Source organism: Leiobunum rupestre, chromosome 1, assembly GCF_980474605.1.
Source record: "Leiobunum rupestre chromosome 1, qqLeiRupe1.1.hap1, whole genome shotgun sequence".
In the NCBI taxonomy this organism is placed as follows: domain Eukaryota; kingdom Metazoa; phylum Arthropoda; class Arachnida; order Opiliones; family Sclerosomatidae; genus Leiobunum; species Leiobunum rupestre.
In genome coordinates, this window is record NC_143384.1 from 12,009,111 (window position 1) to 12,015,135 (window position 6,025).

Below are 6,025 nucleotides of genomic sequence, written 5' to 3' on the forward strand. Positions count from 1 at the left end.
CGCTACATCCGATAGCTCCTGCACAGGAGGTGACTTTAACGCAAATACTGGACGAATTCGACAAGCATTTTCAGGACTACCAAAACGAAATATACACCGCTTTTATATTTTTGGAAATAAAGCAGCAACAAGGTGAGAAATTTCAAGAATTTTATACCCGCCTAAGACAAGCTATTGTGGAATGTAATTATGGAAATTCTGAAGATCGTATGTTACGCGATAAATTAATTCAAGGGCTACGAGAAAATGCCTTGAGAGAACGGCTACTCCGTGACCACACTAAAAAGGCTATGAGTCTCCAAGAGGTCATAACTGCATGCAAATCTGCAGAACAATCTCGGGTCCACGCGGACGCCATGAGCGAAAATAAAGCGACCTTGAACGCGCTAGACCGTGGGAACGGTAGACCAAAATTTCAAGACCGTGGGAGCGGTAGGCCAAAATTTCAAAAACACGCGAATACGCCTACAACAAACGACCTTGGGCGGAATAAAGCGATTCCTAAAGCTTCTAATTGGCCACTTATATGTTAATTTTGTGGTCGGGATCACGAATTTGGTCAAAATATCTGTCCTGCATATGGACAAACGTGTACAATATGTGGATTTAAGAATCACTGGGCAAAACTGTGTCAATCTAAGGTACAAAATACGCTTAAATCAAAAAAAATATTCTGATCGTAGAATTAACGAGCTGAATGATAGAAACGTACACGACGACACAGATTCTGACGAAGAATCAATTTTATATGTTGGTGCGCTACATATAGCGGATATATTAAGCGGTACAGAAACTGAAAGGTACCAAGATGTTTTTCTAAATGGCAATACAGTCAAATTGAAAGTTGATACTGGAGCTCAGGTCAATGTTTTGCCTTTTACTGAATTACGAAAATGGCCCATACAACCACTACTGAGCAAAACCACCCAACAAGTACAGACGTACAATGGTACTAAGCTACCGATAACTGGCTCTTGTGTGGTAGAAGCTCTAGTTCCTACTTCAAAAGTACCGCCAATTACCCTTAAATTCTTGGTAACGTCCTTGAATTCCGTTCCTATCTTAGGACTCCGAGCCAGTTTAAGTTTGAAACTTCTCTCACGAATAAATTATCCCAAGCTTCAAGATAAAAAAGCTTCCAATATTATGTCAGTCACTAAAGAATCGAACGCAAAGCTACATTCTCACGACACACCCGAATCGATCGTGGAAGAATTTAAAGACGTTTTTACTGGGTTAGGCAGACTTAACCGAGTTGTGAAAATCCATTTGAAGGATGACGCTGTACCTCACGTATCGGCACCTCGAGAAATTCCTTTAGCTCTACACGATGTAGTCAAGGCCGAACTTCAAAACATGGTCAACAACGGTATAATAACTAAGGTGGCCAAACCTACTGATTGGGTCAGTTCGATTACCATAGTTGAAAAACGAACTAAACCACTTGAAAGTGCCGCTTCTCTCAAGAATAAAGGACCAGCTGTTCGAATCTGTCTCGATCCAAGACCCCTGAATGCGGCGATTAAAAGACCGCACTATCCGATACCAAGTCCGGATAAGCTAATCCCTAATCTACAAGGATGCACGGTTTTACCCTCCTGGATTCCAAAAATGAGTTCTGGCAACTACCTCTCGAAGAAAAATCGTCGTACCTCACAACATTCGCTACACCATGGGGACGTTATCGATTTCTTGTCCTACCTTTTGGCTTGAACTGCGCCCCTGAAGAATTTCAACGGGCTATGAACGAAATTTTTGAAAATGAACCTACAGTAACTCCTTTCTTTGATGATTCCGCTTTAGGATCAAAAGACATGACTGAACACTGCGCGCTACTACGACGAGTATTTACAATTGCTCGACGTGAGAATATCAAATTCAACGCTGCCAAGCTTCAACTTGCTAAACCCTCTATCCGCTACTTAGGACAAATCGTAACTAATGAAGGAATTACTCCAGACCCTTCTAAAGTCCAAGCCATTTTAGAATACCCGCAACCTAAAAGTTCAGAAGATCTACTGCGATTCCTTGGAATGGTAACCTACCAAGCTAAATACACGCCAGGTTTATCACACAAAACTCACTCGTTACGACAGTTGCTTAGAAAACGTACTGCGTGGGTATGGGATGAAAACATAGATCGTGATTTTCAAGCCCTCGAGCAATGTCTATCCCAACCTCCCTGTCTGCGACTATTTGACTCCAAGAAACCGGTAACTTTAGCAGTGGATGCCAGCATGTTTGGAATCGGAGCAGTCTTGCTTCAAGATGACCAGGCTGTCGCTTATGGATCTGCTGCGCTCACTGAGACGCAACAGCGCTACGCTCAGATAGAAAAAGAGCTTTTAGCAATAATTTTTGGATTACAACACCTACGGACGACCTGTGAATGTACAAACAGACCATAAACCACTGTTAGGTCTAAGTAAAAAACCTTACGACACAATATCTCCGCGACTGCAGAGAATGCTTCTCAAACTGAACCGCTAGGAAATACAACTCACGTATGTTCCAGGAAAAGAATTGATTATAGCCGATGCCTTGTCTCGCGCGCAACTACCTAATGTTGTGTTTGATGTTCCACTCGGTGATAAACGACCTGCTACAGTTTGTTTATTAGTACAAGCTTCGCCTGGTAAATTGAACGAATTAGGGGCATTAACTCAAAACGACCCTATTCTCGTTGATGTTCTCCATTACGTAAGGAATGGATGGCCTACTATCAAATCCAAAACCAAAGTAGCTACACGTCAATACTGGCACTGCAAAGAGGAATTACACGAAACTGACGATGGAATTCTTTGCCGAGGACAAAGATTAGTTGTACCCGACAAAGCCAGATCAGATATTTTTTCGAAACTACATGTGGCTCATAGAGGAATTGTGGCAACGAAAAGCAAAGCGCGTGAATATCTCTACTGGCCAAACATGAGGCACGACATCGAAGACTACATCGCAAAATACCAACTGTGTCAAGAATACCAGAGAGCAACTCAATACGAACCTCTCCTCGATCGCCAAATACCATCTCGACCGTGGGAAAAAGTCACCTGCAATTTTTTTGAACTTAATGGAAAGCATTACATGTTAATCATCGATTATTTTTCGAAATTCGTAGAACTTCAACTTATGCACGGTACATCGGCTCCCGCCGTTATAAACGCTATGAAGACTATTTTTGCACGATACGGCATTCCAGAAGAATTGGTTTCCGACCAAGGACCTCCTTTCACTTCGGACCAAATGAAGATATTTTTTAGAGACTGGAAAATCTATCACAACGCAACTTCTCCTTACTATCCTCGCTCAAATGGTCAGGTTGAACGAACTGTACAAACTTTAAAAAACTAACTTCAGAAAGCGTTCGAAGATGGAAAAGACATTCACCTGGTACTACTGGACTACAGAATAACCCCGACAAATGGTCTACAGTCACCAGCCGAACTCCTTATGGGACGGCGAATACGATCGCTTTTACCGACTCACCCTCAAACCTTGCAACCGAACTTCGACACGACTTCAGCTAAACAAACACTTAAAAAACGGCAACAACAGCAAACGAAATATGCAAACGCGGGAACGAAACCACTTGTTCCGTTCAAAGAAAATACACGCGTTTGGTTTCGCCACAATACAGAAAGGAAATGGAAAAAAGGGAAAATAGTAACAATTGGCCCAGGACCAAAATCATACGCTATACAATCCGAAGAAGGTCGCGTATACACGAGAAACCGCTTCCATATTCGTATTGATAAAACCGAAAACGACAAAACACGTACACCAACTACTTTACGAAGTACACAGCCAGCGACATCACTTCCAAGAAGAAGAGAAAGGAATGTTGAAGAATTTTACCCAATCAATAATCCAACTCAATCTGTAGCTCCTAATAAGCCAATTAACAATGTATTACCTCAACCTATCCCAATACCCTCTTCAGTGATTTCTCATCAGATAGCTCAGTCAAATTCTAAATCCAAATTGAGATCAGAATCAGCTGACCTGAGTTTGAGCAAAACCAACTCTAAGTCCTCAACTATCAATACTCAAGTTTTAAACAAAATCAACCTAGAATCCAATGACAACGACCCTAACCTTGAAAACCAAGACGACGTTAAGAAAACTCGCCTTGGAAGATCTATTAAGAAACCTCAAAGATATAATTAAAATTTAATCGTTTATTGTTATATATTTAATGTACTAATTATAAAAAAGGGCATGTTATATATGTATAAAATAATCATGTAAATGTTTCATAGATGGCGCCACTCTCCAGCTTATAATCCTCAGCCGCTGGAGAATGCTCGCTCTAAAATAAAACAGTTGTTCATCTCTCATACTCGGTGCATGTAGGTTATTTTAATACACATATTATCATCTAAAATATAGTTAGTCCTGAAGTTATTAAACCAAAGAATATAACAGTAGTAAGCTTTTTCAAACTGAGAAAGAGAATTTTGTCTTGCTTTAGATCGCACATATTTCCGACACAGTTTTTAACTGACGGGATTTTGAGAAGCGGCTTGAAAAATGTACTGGATATGGCTTATATGGGTGGCAAAAAGGAACGTTAAGATCTATTCCACAAAGTCAGTACATTTAAAAAGGTGGTCCAACAGGGATTGATATTTAGATCAATAAATTCAGTTGACCATGTGAATTCTGAAATATTAGCTTTAAATCTTTCATAGTCTCCATGGAAAAAGTCTCTACATAGTCGTGTTAGAGCTGTTTCCAAATGTTGATTAGGACATGAAAATTAAAAATTAGAACGTTATGGTCACTGCTGCCAAGAGGTGGATAGTGAAATATGTCATAGACCATTTGATCCTCAAGCGAGAAGATTAAGTCCAGTACGCTAGGGCGCTGGAAATGGTAACCAATGCCAAATCTGTAACTTGTTGGAAAAAGACAGTCAATTACAGTCAAAACTTAACAATGATTTTTGTAGTAAGGTGAGCGATACACCAGGCAGAACAGAATAACCATGGACGACATAACACTCTTAACAGTTAGATAATCAAGCTCATTTAATTCGGAAAAACGGTCTGAAACATCTGGAGGAATAAGCGATATTTGGCTTGCGTTAAAGGTAGTTTGGAAAAATCAGTGCCACACCGCCACCCTTCTTAGATCCACAACGCTCTGGATGGAATATGTTAAAATTAGGTAGCCTCAGTTCACTGTTAAGAATTTCAGGTTTCAGCCCAGTATCAGTTATAGCCACAATATTTGTATTATTGGTATTAATGATGGATGTCAGCTCAGAAACTTTGTATGACGTTATCGTGCACGCATTAGTATAGAGAATATTGAGTTCATTGAATTTTGTTCGCACTAAGGAATCCGAGAAAGTTGGTGTTGTAAGATTGTTCTAAAAATAAAAGGGAAAGAGGATTTAGCGCTTAAATTTAAAGAGGCAGAGGTTGTGGTTGTTGAAGATATTAGCATAGTTGTATGGGTGGGACAAAATCGTTGCGTTGAATGGTTGAGTATAGTTTTATGAAGAAGATGGGGAGGTGTTGGTAAAGATAAATTTAATTTGGCTCTATACAATATTTACAGAAGAGCCAGAATGTTATACTTTCTGGGGCTCGATCAGTTTTTTAAACCAGCAGAGTCAGGTTGTGTGGAAGCTTGGGTGGTCTTAGTTGTGACCGCAATAATACCTTTCCACTGGGAATATAAATATCCCTTTCTCCCGTAACAAGACGTTGTTACAACTCGGCAACAACAATACGATGGGCTAGTCGTTGGGTCAGCGAACGATCAAAAATTCGCATTGCGATCTCTAAGTTTCAGAGACTTGACTCCATCTCTTTCCAAAAATGTAATTGTCGAAACAAATTTCCAAGTCAAAGTGTATTAACTTTGAGTCCGAAACTGACCTTTTTCGCTCCCCAAAATCCTGAAATTTTCAGCGAATTTCTCTCATCCGTAGCACGAGCAATTTGGGGCAAATCAAAGCTGTAGTTTTATTCCTAAAATAGAAGGAACTGAAGTGGAGGGATTTTGTTTACTTGTA